This window comes from Rhinopithecus bieti, unplaced genomic scaffold (genome assembly GCF_001698545.2).
Source record: "Rhinopithecus bieti isolate Rb0 unplaced genomic scaffold, ASM169854v2 scaffold_25209, whole genome shotgun sequence".
In the NCBI taxonomy this organism is placed as follows: domain Eukaryota; kingdom Metazoa; phylum Chordata; class Mammalia; order Primates; family Cercopithecidae; genus Rhinopithecus; species Rhinopithecus bieti.
In genome coordinates, this window is record NW_016811970.1 from 1,763,205 (window position 1) to 1,784,508 (window position 21,304).

Sequence of the window (21,304 nt, forward strand, 5' to 3'; positions counted from 1 at the left end):
TCTTGCTTACCTTTTCCCTATAGGAGGAATTTCCCCTTGGTTCCAAGCTGATTCCATCTGGGTGATGAAATGACAGAGGTGAGATGTTTTCTTCTGTTCTCTGTGTGGCTATCCGGGCTTTCTTTGATCTACAAAGTTTCTGCTACTTCTTTCATGTACACCAGTGCTTTCCTTCCGTTATTTTCATCAGAATGTACTTATTGTTTCTGCTGTCTTTGTAGGGGAGATGAGTGCTGGGGGTTTCTAGCTGGCCATCTTGCTCTCATTTTTTTTTTTTTTGGAAGTGTTTTATTAGGCTTACTTTTAAAAATTTGTGTTTTCTTAACTCCTTTGTTTTCTTTTGAAATAGATAATCATCTTTTCTGCAAGAGTAATATTTTCCTATCATTCTCACATGTCCTATATGTATTAGTTTGTATAATCACATTAACTAGAAGCAGAAGCAGTAGCCACAGTGGCATCCTTGTCTTGTTTCTCATTTTAATGGACTCTCCATTAATGTTTTATCAGTACACAGATTGTGTTTTGGTTCTTATTAGATACACTTAGCTAAATTTTCTTTCTATTCTTAGGATATTAAGTATTTTTAATAAAGAAACTTTAATCTGAAGACAAGTGTTTCAGCTTTGAGAAAAACAATTTTGTAATGATTACTGCTTAATTTGTTTAGGATAAGATAAAAAGTGGGAGATACTTAATTGACCAAGTTGTTACAGTGACAGTTTAAAAATTGATTACAGTAACAGTTGCACAAATGCTTCCTTCTCTTTGTACTCATACCTTTTTAATTATTTTTTTTCAAAATTGAGGTGACTTTAATGTTGCTATTACTTCAATAGTACCACAAATAGTTAACTGACACATATAAAGTGCATACTACATGCTGGGCCCTATTCCATGTGATATATATATAGATATATATACACACACCAATTTTTCCTCAAGGTATATCATTTGGTAGAGACATTATTGTCTTTATTGTAGAAACATTGAACCAGTTATAGTAAAGAAAAAGTAATATCTTCAAAGCCATCCAGCTGATTACTGGCTGTAATGGAAGGTATCGGGTATTGGCACATTAGCCAAATGCCTCTCAAAACCCCTCCCCATTTAAATCTCAAATAATGATTTCCTCAATTATATTGCTGCATATCACCAAGAGATGAACTTCTGTTTCTCTCCTGTTTGTTTTTCATTTTTTCTCATGCATGATAATGATCTGTGTTTGGATTTGTGTCTTTTGGATCCACCATTTATTATTTTCTGCTGTATGTAGCAGTGGTAGTATCCAGCAGCAGATCTTCTTGATGGCACTGGTAGTACCTATGGGGCATCCAAACAAGAGTATTTATTCATCATAATCTTGGCTGTGGTTCCCTCTACAAAGCTTCTGTTGTTTTCTGCCCATTTTCTTAGCAGGTACCCCATCATGCCAGCTAATTCTGTGAGCTACCCAACATTCTTTCAACAAATTTATATTCTCATTTTATTAGCTAGAACTGCTTTTTCTGCTCACATCCAAGATTTTTAACTGAGAGAGAAATTGTTACCTGGGGATAGGGTGCATCAGATACTTTCAAGGAATGTGGAAACTATTAAATTGTTCGTCTGGCATAGCTGGGGCAGAAACCAGTCAAAATCTTGCTTAAATGACAATGCAGGAATTCAGTAATAGTGAAAAAGCTAATCAAATTGTTGTCTGTAGTCACCTGGCATCAGGTGCTCATTGCAGTGATGGCTTTTGGGAATTGAGTTGCCCCCACCACAGAATAGTGGGGTGTACATGAAGAATTTATGGACTTAGAGAAGGGGCAGCTGTTTTGAACATCAATGGACAGCTTAAAGAAACAGAATGACAAGTTAAAATCCTTGAATTCTAGGCTCACAGCACTGACTGAAATCCAGGGAGTTTCTAGGATCAAGATAAAAGAATCTCTTATCTTTTGTTGCTGCAGGGACTGAGCTGGCAAAAAACAAAATGTGGTATTAGAGATAGTAAAATTAGACTATCAGTTGAATTCAGAGCTTTTCCTCATCTCTTATGTAAAAATCAGAGAATTGGTAGGGAAAGAGTATTTTGGCATCCTGAACACTAACTCCCATTGATAGCCCATTGACACTGAAGAATACGCTATGAAAATTCCTTGTACCTCTTCTTAAAGGCACCCATCACGACTTCCCAGGGGAAGACTGCACTGGAAAAATGGAAATGCTAAGATCTTTTCGAGATTCTTAGACACAAGCATTAAACACATTAATCTATTTTGCCCATTGGGAGGATTTTCTCTCTAAAACCTACTGGATGACTTGTGAAGCTCATGGGCAAAATAATGCCCCAAGAAGTCCAGTTTTCTCTTGTGCTTTGATAATAGTTTCAAATTGCCTTAAATGTCAACTTACCAGTATTTATGGCAAATAGCTGCCAGTTTGCCTAGAAACTAGATAAGGGATCTCAAAGGAACTGAACTGGGGGATTAATGGCAGATTTTTTTTTGTGGGGGGAGATTGGGGAAGAGAAGCATGGAAGAATTTCTTAAAATAGGCTCAGACTATAAAGAATATTCATGCTACATGTTAATCCAAAGGACATTTCTAGCCAAACAACTCATAATATTTAGATGGACGAGCTAACCTAATCTCTCAATGTAGGTCATCTTCCTTCTATAGAAACTTTAGAATTTAAAAAACAAAGTGACCATAGTTGAAAAGATAGCAGCTACTCAAGCACAACAACACAGGATTCCCTTTACCTCTGTACCAAGATATTTTACCAAAAGTAGTAAATATAAACCTATAATACTATAGGATAATTGTTTGGACAACTGTTTGCTTAGAATCAGTTGATGATTGTTTTACTGCTTTTGTCATGGAGAATTCACGTAATGCCTCAAGTCAGCATCGTTATACCTTACACAACTGAATGCTTTATTCAATGTCATTGTATTTCTCATAATTTCTTCCAAACAAGGAACTCAATTTCCTATGAACAAAGCGGGAAAATGGGATAATGCCCTTAGGTTTGTTTAGTCTTATATACTTTTTTGAAGAATAAGTTAGGTATCATGTCATAGGATATTACCCATGATTTGAAACATTTGAAACGTATATATTTCTATTTATTTCACAGTCAGTATACAATAGAATTGAAATTAGTACATCTCCCAATTAAACCTAATTAGTTATTCACAATATATTTATTCCTATCTCTGAAATAATGGGAACTTCTGGTTTAGAAACTAACAATATTCAAGGCAGAAATGTTACACCAGGGTATTCAGTGATGGTTGCATGGAGTGAACATTGCCAACTGGTCAATTCAGAATCTTATGACCTGAGTCAGCAAACAATAAAATGGGTTAGTGGGTTGTATAGGGTAATTGATATTGAAAGTCAAGAGGAAAGATAATTTATGATACATAATACATCAGGAAGGGTGGGTCTCCAGTTGGTTCCATGGGTAATTTTTATGTGACCATATTTATTTGTAAAAGACTGAACTATACAGATAAAACTAGTAAGAGTTCAGAACCCCTAGGAATGAAGGATTTACATAAATCTACTTCTCCTTTCTTTCAGTCACTGCTGTGGCAAGATCAAGACTGGATCTAGGAGATCTCGGTTCAATATGGAGATTATCCAAGGATTCTAGTGTTGGAGCTATATGCTGTAACTGAAGAGGGTTAAAATTGTCTCCTTTTGGGACACTGGTAAACTGGATTTTTGCTATGAGAGGAAGTTTCATGGTATAAGACAGGAAGTTTTTTTTATTAGAACGGGTAAAAGATTTTGTATGAATTCTAGGTTGCCAAAGAGATTATTGCTAGTGGGAATATTGTGACCCTATCATACACATGTTTACCTTATTTGGGATTAAAATCCATACTATGGGCTGGGAGCAGTGGCTCACACCTGTAATTCCAATACTTTGGGAGGCTGAGCTGGATGGATCACGAGGTCAGGAGATTGAGAAGATCCTGACCAACATGATGAAACCCTGTCTCTACTAAAAATACAAAAGTTAGCTGGGTGTGATAGCATGTGTCTGTAGTCCCAGCTACTTAATTCCACTCCAGTCTGGGTGATAGAGCAAGACTGTCAAAAAAAAAAAAAAATTCCTTACTATGTAAATCTTGGAGGAAGCCAGAATTTAAGGTCAGACTAACAAGGTCATATATTCTTCTTTGTTTCCCCTGGCACCCAGAGCAGGGCAACTGGCCTAGGTTCAACCTACTGGATGGCCCACTTTGAATTTTCAGGAAGTGATACAAAATTTTAAAAAGGCCTATGAAAAATTATTGACCATCGCTGTGTTCATGGCAGCTGTGCCCAGTGACAGTAGCTCTAGTTCAGTGGTATTCAGGAACAACAGTGAGTGGTTCCTGTGTTGTAACCAGGAAATTCCTCTAGTGGAAATTACCTGTATTTTCTGATGTTTGACCTTCCTATTTTCCCAAATATGGTTATCAAGCTTTTGAGTTAATTCTAGTATCTACTCAGTAGGCTCCTGTCAATTGAATCTTTTCAGGATTCAAATCCAACTTCAACATTACCTCCAATCAAATGCTCTCCCTGGACCCTACATTGGTAATTGAAATGCCATGCTAAAAGCTTCAGATTATAGCTTCTGTCATGTCACTTCTCATATTTTGTTATAATTGTTTTCTTTGTCATGTTAATTTCCCAAGTAGAAAGAAAGTTGAAAGAACTAAAACTTTACTGTGGTTAAAACAATCTGGCCTCATATAAAGTTTGGTAAAGTAGGAATTCTACAACTGTGTTTCTAATCAATCAGTATAGTTGACCTCTGGCTGTTACCTTACATGGTTATTAAGTTATTGCCTCTCAGCTCAGACTCTTCCTTCTACACTCTGCTCTGTGATGCTGGACTAGAAATCTGCAAGCTTCACGTCTGCCTTGCCAGCTGCCTTCCTCTTAGTCTTGGCTAGCAGAAAGCACTAGAGGGAGCTGTAAGGATGGAAGAGGGAAAAGAGACTTGCTCCATCTTGTTTGTTTGGTGCTGGCTTCCCGTTTGCTTCCTGTCATTGAGCATCACCTTAGCCTCATCTCACCTCTTCCTGCTAGTAGCAGCAGTTTGTCTCTGTAGAATGTTTAATTGACTTTGCAGTTCTTCAGCATTTGCAGAATCAGTCTCAATGTGCTCCTGCAAAAACAGCAGCCCCTGATGCTGTCCATCAGCATTCCTCTTCAGAGGCCGGGGTCCTAGTCCCATAAGATATTTCCCTCAAGCAAAGAGACACAAGCATGGGTGAAGCAGCACGATTTATCCGAGATCTGAGTTTCAGCTCTGCACAGACCCTCCTCCGAGATTGTATGTTTGCATACCCAGTCCTAGTAGGGTAACTGCAGCCTTTAGAAACTCCTTCCATAACAATGCAATTATTTTTCTTTTTGCCATTTTAAGTCTTTAGTACCTAATTAACACTTATTTATATAAAACCATTTCTGTGAAAATAACTGATTTGACTTTGTCTTATGAATGGACCCTGACTGATACTTACTCATTCTAGGGTATTTCTGGCCCATTTTAACCATAAGTAACCATGAAAAGTGCATCCTTCTGCATGTGATATATTGACTCAGAAAACTAGAAAAATCCAAGTGCTTAGGCCAATTTGAATTGTATTTTCAGTATTCAAAATCAAAAGATGTAATGAGAATGTTCATGTTTTACTCTATTTTGAATTGCTTATTTACAAAATAATCATGTCAGGGTATTGCATAGAACAGGTTATGTACTCAAATTGGATAATTTGAGACACTTTGAGATGAAATTAATAAAATGATGATCTACAAAAGCTAGAGCAGGGTATAGAGAAATCAAAAGAGATTTCAATACCCCAGGGCCAGTTGTAGTGGAGAGACCTGTTATCACCCTTATATCTGAAAGGACTAAAACCCATAGAGCGATTTGTGTAGCAAGAATCACCCGTCAAGAACTGTGACCTTTGGCAGAGGTATACAATCAACCTGCAGAAAAAGAGCAAGGAAAATAAATTTTCCTACCTACCTCTGATCTCCTGCCAGGGATATCCATTAGCCAAGCTCAACTAGAAACTGCAGGGCAAGGGAAACACTTAATGCCGTTCATAGAGACCATTGTCCTGTGGGTCTGCTGGGGAGAGGTGGAGGGCAGAAGATCTGAAGGAGTGAATGGAATACAGCTTCAAAAAATGGGTTAATTACAAGCATAAATGAAATATTTTTAATAATGGAATATTTTCAGGAAGAAATCTTTTTGAATAAATGAGGAAAATATTCTGAGGGCAGGGAGGGAATGTGATGGGAAGAGAAGAGAACATTTACAAAGCATTTCTGGAAGCATAGAAGTTAAATATCAAAGAAAAACACTCTGTCATCTGAAAACATGAGAGGAATTGGAAATATAAGTGTTCTAAATAACATTTTTACTTTTAACAATAAATACAGATTTTTAACACACTTTCATCTTGATTCTGGGAAGCATTTTAGTACTCGGTAGCATTAAGAAACACTGAAACAGGTTGACAAATACCTCCAAACATACATAACATGTGTATGTATGTATGCTTTAACATTTGAAAATATAATGTGGTAAGTTTCAAAGCATTTATAATTAATTAAGCTGTTTTCACAGCCCTTTAGAAGAATATTTTTCCAGGATAGCTGACTGCATAATGCTTTGCATGATTTATTTATAGACTACTAATGAAGACATATCTAATCATCATAATTAATTGGTATTTTTGTGCTTTGGGGCCTAATCACAAAATCTTTTATATGCTGGCTCAAAGTAAACCTGGCTATGGGGCAAACATTTAGGACAAACCCTGCTTGTTGTTTTTAATATACAGCTCCATTTTATTGATTTGTTTATTCAACATTTCTGACTCTGATTATACAATGCCAGAGTAAGTAGCCCATTTGGTCAATTTAACTTTTTAAAATACTTTCTTAAACAAACAAAAAGAAGACAGAGGACTCCTATTTGGCATAGTAGATAAAAATTTCAGTTTTTTGCATTATTTATTGTGTTGTATTACTATCAGATAGTGATACTGTTTATAAGAATTTTGATTACCTTGAAGTGAAAGCAGAATTATTCTCTTCTAATTTACTTGTTAATTTTCCTTTCTCTTTTACTCATATGAAAAGTAATTTGAACTCACTGTTATGAGACAAATTAAGATTTTTGTTTTGTGTATTTTTTTATAGCTATTGGGAGTTCCTGAGGAAAACTCTCAGAACACCCACTTTCATGTTTAGATACTGAAATAGTGAAAAATTACACCAAGACCAAAGGTGAATATCAAATATCTCTTTTATTTTGAACAGAGGCCAGTTTAGTATGTGACTTTTATGCTTTTATATGCAGCAAGCACTAAAATTACACTGGTGTTTACCCTTTGTCCACAAACAGAAACATAGAGAAGGCTGCCCGGGAAGAGCAGGGCAGAACTTATATTCTCTTTGGTCAGCTTCCCGGAGAAAGAAGAAGGCCAGAGTGAAGCCAGGTATGTCCAGTTATTCTTTCCCAAATTTATAAATTTCTTAAATCACTTTACCTTCCATGGACAGAATGAACAAAGAGAGGGGACTAGAATTTTACTAATTAATCTCCTCTCAAAGAAGAGTTTCAGATTAAAGATTTCAGTCTATTAAAAAGAAAGAAGGAAAAACAAATATTTTGTATTTTCCAATGGCTTTATTCAGTTTAAGTGATCCTTTGAATATTTTAGCATTAAAATATTCTAAACATTTCATCTGATATGTTTAATCCTATCATGAATCCCAAATATCACCTCAGTGTTTGCTTCAGGAACTCAACCTATGACAGGTGTCCATTGTTTTATGAATATGAGCATGTTTGCCTTAAAAAGAGATAATACTTCAAATAAATTATAAGACAATGATTGAATATTAATAATGATAGTGATAAATTAGAATATAACATGATATATTTAGTTTTTATTTGAAACTTATCTAAAGTTCTGAACCTTCCTTTGCTTTTTAACTAAAACACCATTTATTTGAATTCCTGCAAAGGATAGTGAGTTTTCTGGATGGTGACTTCTACTGAAGTTTCTAGAATTGGAATAACTTTCCTAACTAAATTAGTATATTAACTAATTTTATTTTTTTGGTCCTTCTGTATCTATGATTTTCATTTAAACTGACTACCTAGTGATGCAACGTAATTTACTTGCTTCTGCAAACATTCTGATTAAACCAGTCATTACGAAGCCCTTCTGAGAAGCCACTAAGACAAGTAAAAGTAAATATCCCATCAATAAAAGGGAATCAAAGTGAGAGATGGATAAATATCATTAGTATTAATTAGTCTAATATAATTGTTTAAAAATTTAAGCAATAGAAAAATAGAGGGCCCAAAAAATCATATTTCTAAGTTAATGAATTTATGAACATGAGAATTGTATAACTGTTTGCGTTAGCTTGGGCTGCTATTCAAAAAATCACAGACTTGATGACTTTAGAGCAGACATTTATTTCTCAAATTTGGAAACTGGAAAGTCTAAATTCAAGGTGCCACTAAATACAATTTCTAGTAGAAGTCTTCTTTCTGGCTTGTAGACAGCCATCTTCATCTTCATCCTGTGTCATAACATGATGGAGACAGAGCAATTTTCGCTTTTCTTCTTCTTATAACACCAATGACTACATCATGAGGGCCCCTCATAACCACATGTAGCCCTAATTACCTCCCATTGTCTCCATCTCCAAATACCATCACATTGTGCATTAGGACTTCAACATATGAGTCGAGTCTTGGGGAGACTGAAATCAGTCCATAACACCAGTCACAAAAAAAAAAATATTTAAGATGAGCAGAAAAAAATTGCTTTTCAGATTATGAAGAAACACTTGGATTCCAGCAGGTATCATCTTAGGAATGCTGAACTTAAGATAAAGAGACAGGGGGCTGAGTTCCATTGTGGGGCTGAATGCCTAAAACTCTTGAGATGGCTTAAAAAATGTCTGTAACTATACCTTCCTCAGGAATAAGATAGGGCTACTGAAGATCTTTCATAGGGTTGTGTGTATTTCTAAATGAGATAAGATATATACTCTTATGTGTCGAAACAATAATAGAAAATTAAAGGTAAGATATTACATCATAATTTCTTCATTTCAGATACTGACACTATATATATATGTGTGTGTGTATATATACACACACTATACATATACACACACACTATATACATATACATATATACATATATATACACACTATATATACACACACTACATTTTAAAGGAATTATGAGAAAGATGGAGTATTTGAGAAATGAGCAATTTTGAGGAAAGAAGAGCTAGTCTATATGAAAGATGTTTAGGGAACTATATTTTAAGCCTTCCACCACTGACTGTCTTATGAACCTTTCCACACTCCTGATGGGATATTGTTCTTCCTGAGGAAGTTTGCTTTTCCTCTTTAAAATAAAACCTGTGAAATTTTAAACTGTACTTTTGCATCCAATTGTTTGAACCATTTAAGTAGAGTTGATTGATTTCAGAAGCAGTGCTATTAAAAATGATGAGTAATTTGTTAAAGAAGGAAAACAAAACATGAGGGAGAGAAAACACAGGGTGAGACTGGGAGGAGAAATACAGAACATTGAGACCCCTGTGATAGCGTTAAAGTATTGGGTTAATTATTCTTTCCTGGAAGTTAAGATGAGAGCTACGGGCTCAAACGTGTGAGTGAGTGAGGACAAGGAACACAAATAAAACTAACAGTAATTTATCTTACAAGTGTGAGAAAATACCGTCTCCTTAGAATGTACAATGTGTATACTTCTTATTAAAGATTGATAGGTAACCTTTAGAAACTGTGCCCAATTAGCATTAGAAATTGATAGTGTGGGTCAGGTGGGGTGACTCACGCCTGTAATCCCAGCACTTTGGTAGGCTGAGGCGGGAGGATTACCTGTGGTTAGGAGCTCGAGACCAGCCTGTCCAACATGGTGAAACCCCGTCTCAACTAAAAACTACAAAAATTAGCTGGGTGTTGTGGTGGGCCCCTGTAATCCCAGCCACCTGGGAGGCTGAGGCAGGAGAGTTGCTGGAACCTGGGAGGCAGAGGTTGCAGTGAGCCGAGATCATGCCATTGCACTCCAGCATGGGTGACAGAGTGAAACTCTGTCTTCAAGAAACAAAAAGAAAAAGAAATTGATAGTGTGGGCTGGTTGTGGTGGCTCATGCCTGTAATTCTAGCACTTTGGGAGGCTGAAGCAGGCAATCACTTGAGGTCAGGGGTTCGAGACCAGCCTCGCCAACTTGGTGAAACCCCGTCTCTACTGAAAAAAAAAAAAAAAAAATAGCTGGGTGTGGTGGCACATACCTGTAATCCCAACTACTTGGTAGGGTGAGGTAGGAGAATCACTTGAACCCAGGAGGCAGAGGTTGCAGTGAGTGGAGATCATGCCGTTGCACTCTAGCCTATGTGACAAGAGTGAAACTTTGTCTAAAAAATAAAAATAAAAAAGAAAGAAATTGATAGTGTGACACAGCACATTCTTGATTAATACTAAAAGTGTGTGTGTATATATATATATATATATATTTTTTTTGAGACGGAGTCTAAAACCATATATTTTCTAAAAGAACACTGCCCTTATTCTTTATTAAATATAAGCACACATTTTCTCCACTTCCACACTGTATAGTTTACTGTGTTAAACATTTGCCCACCATTTTTTTAAAGGATGTAGAATATACAAAAAAACTCTTCATAGCTTGAAATGTGCATAGAAGATAGACAAGTTTAGCTACTGCAGGATAAAAAGACTTGATGTGTTTTATGCCATGTTTATTTATTCCAACTATAAAAACAGAAATGGTCTACAAAGTAGTTTGATGGATAATGACTGAGGTTATAAAAGTTATTGTGACTAATGGCATTTACCTTGTTTGGTTAAGTTAATTGAAAATCAAGGTGAAATTACCCTCTAGATAGATCCTATATTTTATAACATTTGTAAAATCATAAAAAGGTTATGCCATCCTCAATTCTCAAAAAATTATATTGTTTTTGAAACTGTCAGAACATATTTTCCAATTGTATTGCAGAAACAGGTAAACAATCTGATATGATGACCTAATTGTTTTTATGTTTGGCCATTACAAGTGTTGGCAGTTCCCTGGCTTCTGTTTGGAAGTAGTGTGTCAGTTGCATCTTATAATATGTTTGCCTTTGGTGAGACATCAGAAAACATGTCACATATTGGAGATTTATGTACTATAAAATGTCTCAAGAGTTTAACTTCACCATTAGGGTTACTCCTGTATAAACTTTGATAAAAATAGTATCTTTGCTCCCTCCCAAGATAAATGAAAGAATTTAAGCCCACTTCGAGAATTCTAAGCTTTTGTGGTCAGTCTTCTTTTGTCCTCCAAGTTTGTAATTAATAGGGTTTAAACAAAGCTGTAATCTGGTGGATAGTTTGAGCTTTTGACTTAATCGATCAGTTGGAAAATTATTAGCTAGTTCCTTTACTTTACTTTTACCCCACCCCAGGATTTAGCTGTCTATCTGAGTAACATATTTGCCTGATTTTATGTATTAGCATACTCTCAGTTGAAAAAGCAAATCCGAATATGCACATTGATAAAGCACTTGCACAATAAAAGGGGCCATAAAAGTATTTATCATGCTTCTGAGATGTATTAGTCAATAAAATGAGTTATTCATTGAAATTTTATAGGGTGCAATCTCAGATGGAGTGCAAGCTCCTATTGAAAAATTGACACATTTTCTTGCTAGAGGGAAGGATACATGTACGTCTAGCACTATGCAAGTTGTAAGGATGCTGGGAAGCTGGCAACTGGATGGAATCCTGAATCACATCTTACACAGCTGCTGCTTCACTTTCTCTAAGAGCAGGGCTATGCTGACTAAGCCATAAGCATTTGCAAAGATTTTTTTTTTATTTTCTTTTATTATTTTCTGGCCATCTGTAAATCATAGAAAAACAGGTATAGGTGGCTTTCTTCCTTCAGCAACAGATCACCAATCCAAATACTCCTCTCTCACATAAAATTTTGCCTTGGTCAAACTATTTTCTATTCCTCAATCAAATTCTACAGTTTCTTTTTTCTTCTCTCTAAAATGATTTTTATCAAATATTCATTTATCAAAAGGCATCAGTAACCATTTTTTTTTCATTTAAACCTTTACTTATCACTTTAATTTAACTTGTTCTTATATATTTATAAATTCTTAGAATGCTTTGCCTATATTACTGGAATTTTTCACATATAACCTTGCTAACTTATTGTAGTCATTTAAAAGACGTATCTCTAAATTATTTGATACTCCTCATTGCAAAATACACAGCTTAATTCATTTCCTTTTGAGTGAGGACTAGACTTAGTTATTATTTTCTAGTGAATAGCATATGGCAGAAGTAATAAGATTTCACTTGCAAGATTATGTTATAAAAATCTGTGGTTTCCTTCCAGAATTTTATTTCTTTCTTGCTCTTCTCACTCTCTTTTTCTTCTTCTCTTCCCTGAATTACTCATTCTAGGGAAACCAATATTGTGGCTACTCAGGCAACCTTTGGAAAGGCCCACATCGTGAGGAACTGAAACCCACCAATATCAGTTATCTTGAAATGAATGATATTCATATTCACTCCTCCCCATCGAACCTTGAGATAACTATCGCTGCAGTCAATATGTGGCTGAAACTTTGTGAGTGATCCCAAGACAGAACCACCCAGATAAGACACCTAGATTCTTGACCCTCAGACATTGTGAGATAATAAATGTTTACTGTTTTATTTTATTGAGTTTGGAGTAATTTGCTTTGACAGCAAAAGACAGCTAATACAGTTGTATATCTTTGCTTTCTCTTTTACTAGATTATGAACTTTATGAAGAAAAGGATACATACTATTGATGTTCTATTTTTAGTCTAGATAATACATGCCTGCAGATGTAAAAAATAAAATCTCAAAAGATTAAGCTGATAAAAGTTTATTTGTACTAATATAAAGTCTAATATGGGTAAGGAGATGTAATAAAATAAACAAATACATAATAAGATAATTTTATGGTAATTAATTATCTGAAAATATAAAACACCTGTAGTAACTTAACAGAATTACTGACAAAGGGAAGACAGAAGGTACATTTGGGCAGAGTGGTGAAAAATCCCCACTACTAGAAGTTAATATTGGAGTTGAAATGTGAACACTGCCAATTAACTCTACAAATATTCAGGGAAGAGCATTCTGGACTGAAGAGCAAATGCCCCAGGTAAGGACCTTTCCTAGCTTGCCAATAGGAAACAAAGTGAGCTGGTGGGCAGGAACCTGTTAAAGCAGTATTTTGTAGGTAATAATGAAGAGGTTGGAATTTATTGAAAAGTTTCATTGGAACTCGCATTTGCTGTAAGTCAACACTCCAGAGAAGACCATGGTCAGCTGTGAGTTATTATCAGCTGACACAATAGCTGAACAATGAGTGGAAAAGGACATCAAAGTGGATCAGCAAGAGCGTCTGTGACAATCACATTGGCCATTGAATGGAGAATTAATTGTGGTGGTGGTAGTGTGATTGGGCAAGTGGAGAGTAGGACAACCAATTAGTAGACTGTTGTAATACCACAGAAAAGGGGAAATCATTGATTAAACTGGCATTAGATGTAGAAAAGAGGAGTTGATTGAAAAAAAAAAAGATTTAGGATGTATTTTGGAAGAAGAGTCATGAGATGTGATGTTTCGATTTACATCTCCTTCCAGAATACATAATAATACAGAATAAATAAATCTCTTTTCTTTCAACTCTTCTTTTCTGCGTCCAGCCCCAGTTTAACAGAAAGTGGATAATGAAACATGACCCCTTCACCACCTTTTGTTTTGTTTTGTTTTGTTTTGGTTTGGCCTGCATTACTGGATAGTGCTCTTTACAGAAAAAAAAATTAAGGAGATACAAAAAATACAGTATCTTTCCAATATCTCCCAAGATAATTCCATTTTCAGAAGGACACTTCGGTTTTGTATATCACTTGAAGAGAACAGGGTAGAGAGAGTTTCAACGGGAGGAAGGAAAAGTGGAGAAGGGAGCTAGAGGTCAGCAAGGAAAGGAGTAATTTAAAAGATAATAAGGTAAAGAACGATATGAAAGGAAAGGAAAATAAATAAAATATGTAAGGCATTAAAGGAAGAAAGAAAAGAAAGACCAAGGGTAATCACTGTAAAGTGGTTAAAAAAGAAAAGTAAAAATGAAAGCAATGAAAGGAATAGAGTTAGATGTCTCTGAGACCCTTCGGGGGTCTGTAAGTTTCTCCTCTGTCCCAATCCATGTCTGTGTGAGGGCAGATTTTCTTCATATAGTTCAACCAAATAACATATTGCAACAGACCGAATGTAGAAGCAGATATGAAAATCTAGCTATTTTCTAATAAGTGAGGCAATGCAGACGTTTACAAAACTGAAAAATTATGCTACTCTTATCATTTTCTAAACAATATAGTTATTTTAATAAAACACATTATATCGATTTTAACATGCAATGAATTTATGTTATTTATAAGAATATTTTAAAACTGAATTCAATGTTTTCTAATAAGGAATATATACATATATATATATACATACACATGTATATTTATTTATTTATTTATATCTCCTACAGAAATAAAAGCTCTTTGGGATCTAGTTTTTAAGGAAAAAAAGTGGTTCTATGATCAAAACATTTGAGGATTGTTGCTGTAAAAGTTATCGAGGTTTTGTGGCAAATGTTAATTAATATACTCTTCTACCAAACTGCTCTTTATCTGGAAAAACAGTGTGTTATCACCTGGTTATTTAGTAATTATAACTCAGAGATTTCACTTTGAAAAGAATAGCCAAAATTGCCAGACAAGAAGTAAAATAAGTATATGTCATTTAATGACAGGAATATGTTCTGAGAAATATGTCATTATATGATTTAGTCATTGCGGAACATCATAGCATGTACTTACACAAACTAGATGGTACAGCCTAATACATACCCAGGCTCTACGGTGTAGCCTATTGTTCCTAGGCTATAAAACTGTACAGCATGTTGCTCTACTGAATTTTGTGGCCAATTGAACACAATGGTAAGAAATTGTGTACAATTATGTGCAATTACCTACAGACGTTAAAAAGTTATAGTAAGAAAACAGTATTAAAGATTTTCAAAATATTACACTTGTGTAGGGAACTTACGATGAGTAAAGCTTGCAGGCCTGGAAGTTGCTCTCGGTAAGTCATTGAATGAGTGAATGGTAAGTGAATGTGAAGGCCCAGGACATTAATGTGCACTTTGTAAACTTCAGAAATATTCCAAACTTTGGTTACACTAAATTTATAAAGAAATTTCTTTCTTCAATTATATATTAATCTTAGCATACTATAACTTCCTTTCTTTATAAAGTTTATAAAATTTTAACTTTTTGACTCTGATAATAACACTTAGTTTAAAACCAAAACACCTTGCACAGCTGTACAAAAATATTTTCTTCATATCCAAAATAAGGTAGAAGAATTTGGAAGAACCCTTGGAAGTAGATGCTGTGATAATTAAATGTAAATATCAATATTAGGTATAACAAATTATATTAAAAAATCAACAAAACCCCTGCCATTCAGTGTTTAAAAACAGGTTCTATAAATCTGAAGAGAACTCTTTTCCCATATATCAGGTACTATAATAAATTTTGGCAAAAAAAGCTCTGATAAATGTAAAAGGGAATATTAGTCATTGTCACCATGATCCCTGATAAGTGAAGACATGCAAACCATAAATGTACATATACAGAGACACCAGAATGTCATTAATTTGGATTTGCAAAAGCAGACATCTTCTTATTCTATTCTACTAATGAAAGGGTTAGCTTCTATCTAGTTCAGATGTGTGCTGTGAGTGCACAATTAACTTCTACTGAGATCCATAATCATGGATTGTTTCCAGTTTTAAACACTGTTTGTCAAATGATGCTTTTCGTGTACAATTTTAAGCCATGAGAACTGATTCTTTTGGGGAAGTGGTAAAATCATTTAGAAATTAGACTTAGATTTTATTTTACAAACATTTCTTAGACATTCTGATGTTTTAACACATTTGGATAATTTTGATTTACAACTTTTAAGCTTTGAACAAAAAACCTCGTTAAAGTGACAAATAAATTATAGGAAGGAAATTCAATTAGACAAATTCAAATAACATAAAGAGTTACTCTTAATGCAAGGTAAGAAATACATACACAAATATTTATGACAATATTTAATAAAATTTACTATATATAGATCTTTTAACCTACCTAAGGATAATTTATAGTAAATAGTATATTATTAAAATAAAATATGTTTTTAAATATATTAAATTTCTTCTAGATATCTTCTTTTCTCTATTAGTATGCATAGCTTATTCTTTTTCCCTCTTTAATTTCAGATCTCATTCTATTTAAATCATCCTAAATTTTCAATTAGAGAAAAATTTCATTGCAATGGTTTTACTGAATTGCTGGGGGATTAGTCCATTTTAACTTTGAAATTAAATTATAAACTGTTTTGTTACATAATAAAGAGAGCTTACAGAATTTGGACAGTGATTAAAGTAATATTAAAAATTGTATTCAGTAGTATCTCATATTTCCAATTCTAAACTGTGGCTAAATCCACTGTCCCTTTCTCTCTCTCTCTCTCCTCTCTCCTCCCGCCCCCCGCCCCCGCCCATCCAGGCGCGCCCGCACCCACACACACACACAACACACGCCGCAATGCATGCAATATGGAAATGTGAAGACAGAGGTTCAGCTAGGTAGGTAATTGCTAAATCACACAACCTATCTTACTGTTGGAACTCTGCTTTAGGTGAACAAATTAATTTCTTATTGCTTTGAGAAATTGAACTGAGTGCGGTGGCTCACGCCTTTATCCCAGCACTTGGGGAGGTGAGGCAAGTGATCACGAGGTCAGAGTTTGGAGACCAGCCTGGCCAACATGGTGAAATGCGTTCTACTAAAAATACAAAAATTAGCCGGGCATGATGTGCTGCTTTGTAATCCCAGTTACTCGAGGAAGGCCTGAGGCTGAGAATTGCTTGAAACCCGAAAGGCGGAGGTGCCAGTGAATCGAGATCAAGCAACTGCAATCCAGCTTGGGCTGTTGACAGAATAAGACACTGTAAAAAAAAAAAAAAAAAAAAAAAAAAAAAGAGAGAGATGAGAAATTGCATGAGAAAATAAGACTTAGCTATAGTAACTGAATGTTCAAAAAAAAAAATAAAAAAAATCCCTGAATCCCTCTGAATTCTAGCTTTCTCACTGCAAAGCAGATTAATATTATCTACTTTACAAATATGTGAGGATTATATTCCAAAAGCTCCTTCTTACCCAGGTGTATTTTTCCCTGTGCTTTTCAGAAGGATTAGGGCATATAATGAAAAGCCAGGTGGGGAAAGACACTCATTTGACATTCACTAGTTTGAAGAGAACTGTGCTAATGATAGATCTGGCTACAGAAACTCAATTGTATAGTTAAAAACAAATGTTGTCTCTCCCAGTAGTGATCAATTAGGGCTTTGTGACAAAGAAAAAAGGGTGCCATACTCCTAGAATCTAGATAGACAACTATATTTGTTTTCTATTGCTGTATAGCAAATTTTCATAAATGTAATGACTTAGTACTCATGTATTACCTCAGGTTTTTTTGTTTTGTTTTGTTTTGTTTTCCCTGAAGTTTGACCACACCTTAACTGGCTCCTCTGATCTGTGTCTGACGAGGCTGACATCAACATGTCAGCTGCGAAACTGCAATCTTATCTGAAGTTAAAAGTCCCCTTTCAGCTCCTTGGTTGTTGCCACAATTCATTTCCTTGTAGTAGTAGGATAGAAGGTCTTGATTTCTAGAACTCATCCACTATTCCCTGCCACATGACCCTCTCCACAACATGGCAATTTGATATTCAAAGGCCAAGGAAAGCAAATCTACTACTGCTTCTTCTCTTTTACCTCTAGATCCTTTTTTAGAGGGCTCATGTCATTATGTCAGACCCACCTAGGATAATCTTTCTTTTGATTAACACAAATACAACTCAATGGAAACCTTAATTATATCTGCAAAATCCATTTGTCTTTGCATTATAAAGTGACCTAATCTCACACACACATATATATAACTGAAAAACACTTAGTTTTACTACGTGCAATTCACTCTATTCTGTTCTATTCTATTCTGGTCTACTTTAGTCTACTCCATTCTATTCCATAAGTAAACAAATGCTAGTTACACTTCAACAAATTGTTATAAAAAACCCATCAGTGCATCACCCTAGAAGCTGAAAAACACTGGAGTAAGCCATTCATTGTGATTCTATTATCTGACCAGTTACTATTTTAAGAAAGCTGAGCATTTTGCCCCCCAAAACAAAGGCGGAATAAAAATTCAGAAGTAATGAGTCCTCCAGTGGGATAATTACTTGGCAAATTTGAGCAGATAAAAGCAAATACCTCAACTGGAATCTAGAATAAATGAGAATGCATATAAAAACATATGCAAATATAATGGAAGACACTTTATAAATTCTTATTTTGTTATCCCACCATGGCTGCCCTGGACCTTTAGTAAACCTTAGCAGAGTTGATGGTGTCCCTACTCATTCTATATACTTATCTCAAGTGAGTAAAGCAAGAATTGTGTCTGAAGCCTTGTGTAGCTTCATTTATTTTATGCTGCCATGCTTAGGAATATAATGGAGACTTAGAAGCCAAGTCGGTGTCAGAATTGTATGTGCACAGCGGCAGTACCGTTGTCTGAAATTCTGATTCAGAGGATCAGGTTTATGTGCCAGGTGAAGATTAATTGTACAAATGTCAATCTTCTTGGGGGTTCATTAAATTATGATACTTAATTAACATCAATGTCAGTGAAAGAAAAAATACCCAAAGCTTCCCTAAAAGCTGTTCATATTCAAATACATGTTGATTGACGGAAGCCTATTGTTTCCCAGTGCCTAGTAATGTTATTCACTGCATATATTACCTGGAGACTTCCCCAAACACTGAGATATTTGGAACTCTAATGAAAAAATAGCTTCTATTGTTAGGTGTAAAGTGCAATTTTATGAGCAGACTTAGTGCCTCTCCTTTTCCATCCATTGAGTGTGTATCTACAACTTGATTGATTTCGACACATTCTTTACCAGCCAGTTATTGGTTATAGAATTCCATGAATAAAAATAAGAATCTATTTGTTGGTTGGCATATTGTAACATGTTAGCAAGACATGCTTTCAATTTATAAAGTATAATATTGACTTCATTCCTAGGTAACATAAAATAACAATAAAATGTAACTATGTGATTTATTCATTTAAATAGACTCATCCAATATAATTTAGAGTAACTTTGTAAAATTCTTAGCAAGGGATCACTAAATAATGAAAATGATTAGGTCAGGTATAGTGTTAGATGTTACAGAAATCATGCCGCTGTCAAGTAGGGGTGTTAATGGAAACATGAATCTAGTCTCATCTTTCTTGAGACTTATTATTGGTTACATAAAATGCATTAGTTCTATGATATTTGTAAATAAAGGAATGATTCCAAATTATGTTGCAGATTAGAAAGCAACATGAAGCCATGAAACATAGTGAACAATTCCATGTTTATGGTGAATATCCATGATTATTTCAATGCATATTTGTGTGACTTGAGACGGGTAGGCTTTAGGAATTATGATCCTGTAGCAGGATAGGTAGATACCAGGGTAAAGACAGAAGACAAGCTAAACAAAAATCATAGGTATTCATTAGGAATCACAAAATATACAGGATGTTTTTATCTAGCATATGAATACATTGTTTATCAAGACTTCAGCATATAGCAAAAATGAATTATTTCTTTTCTTCTACCTCTAAATGACTTTAAAGTCATCGAGAATAATGCACTAGAGACTAGGCCTAGAAATAGAAAACAAAAATAGAAAAAATCATAAACAAGAGATCCAACAAACCAGCAATCTAAGTCCTAATGAGAAAGAAAAACTGTAAGAATAGATTGAAATAAAAGCTACAGTTGTAATATAATGTTAACCTCCAAACAAAATATAATTAAGTGTAGACGCAAGAACCGGTTCCATAAATAGCTATCCATAATCATATACAATTGGCATGCCATTATTTTCTATTAGAAAAAAAAAATGAGAATAAAATACAATATTAAATGATAGAATTGAGTTCCTAATTAAGTCTTCAGCTGAATTAAGTAAGCATCTTCCTTTCACTTTTTCTTTATGTCTTGTGTATAGGCTGTTAAAGATGCTTGGCATAATTACAGTCAAAATAGATGTATTTTTGCCTGTTCTGAACAACAAGAAGTTTGGCAGGAAATTAAGAATCCAAACCACAGCCAAATTGCTGAATCCTTGAATCGTTCAAGGATTCAAGCAAGAAAACCTATGGCCTAAACTGGAAAAAAATATTAATTGTACATTTGTGACCTCTTCTTTCTCCAGCACATAGTTTACAACAACAAATTCCTGCCACATAAACAAATCTGCTTACTGGCACCTAACCATAAGCAGTTTAGCCTGATGAATATGTATTGTAGGAGTCTTATTAACATTCCTTATATTCCTAAATTTTAAATAAATTATTAAATCCTTCACCATTTGTAAAGAGTGACTGTTTCCCCTCTAAACTGGTCACATTTCATTAGATCATCACACTTTGGCCTTCCTTAATAAGCACAAAATCTCTATACTGCAGTTTCTAAAGAGTCTCAGTTTCATGGCTGAGGGAACACATCATGGGATATGAAGGCTTTTACCTCTAAGTTTTACATGTAAATTCAGTGTCTATTGTCAGTGATCAAGTATTATGACATCTCATGATCATTCTAGAACTGACACAAAATATTTAATTGCCTCAATTTAATTTTTAGGAAGACGTTATTTTTATTACTTTAAATTAAAACCATAATTGACTGAAAGCTTCAACTGGGTCTACAGTTAAATGAGTTAAGGCATAAGTTTTGCTCAGAGTCTTTGCTATTTATGGAAATTCTAGTTCAGTTGGGAAGCTTGTGCTCCCTTCTACAATTTCTAAGAATTGTAGGGAAAAAAAAAAACAAAAAAAAACACAAGATATCAGAACTCAAAGTTTTCAAATGAGATATTACAATTATAAAAAAAATTTAGAAATAGTTTAAGCTATAAACTTTTGAAGAAAGTTATGATTTACCTGTACTTGAGACTTCTGGTTCTGGCCATGATGAAGTAGCTGATATTCTTATGATAGGAGCCTTA

General features: G+C 34.6%; 1 long non-coding RNA gene across 1 annotated transcript in view; it reads left to right on the forward strand.

The window, feature by feature from the left end:
* Nucleotides 1-1,723: 1,723 nt before the first annotated feature.
* Nucleotides 1,724-21,304, forward strand: part of LOC108544365 (uncharacterized) — a 28,383-nt gene continuing 8,802 nt past the window's right edge. Inside the window, exons 1-3 of the long non-coding RNA XR_001889815.1 lie at nucleotides 1,724-3,707; nucleotides 7,418-7,511; nucleotides 19,618-19,669. This is a non-coding gene — a long non-coding RNA (uncharacterized LOC108544365). The remainder of the gene's footprint in view (nucleotides 3,708-7,417; nucleotides 7,512-19,617; nucleotides 19,670-21,304) is intronic.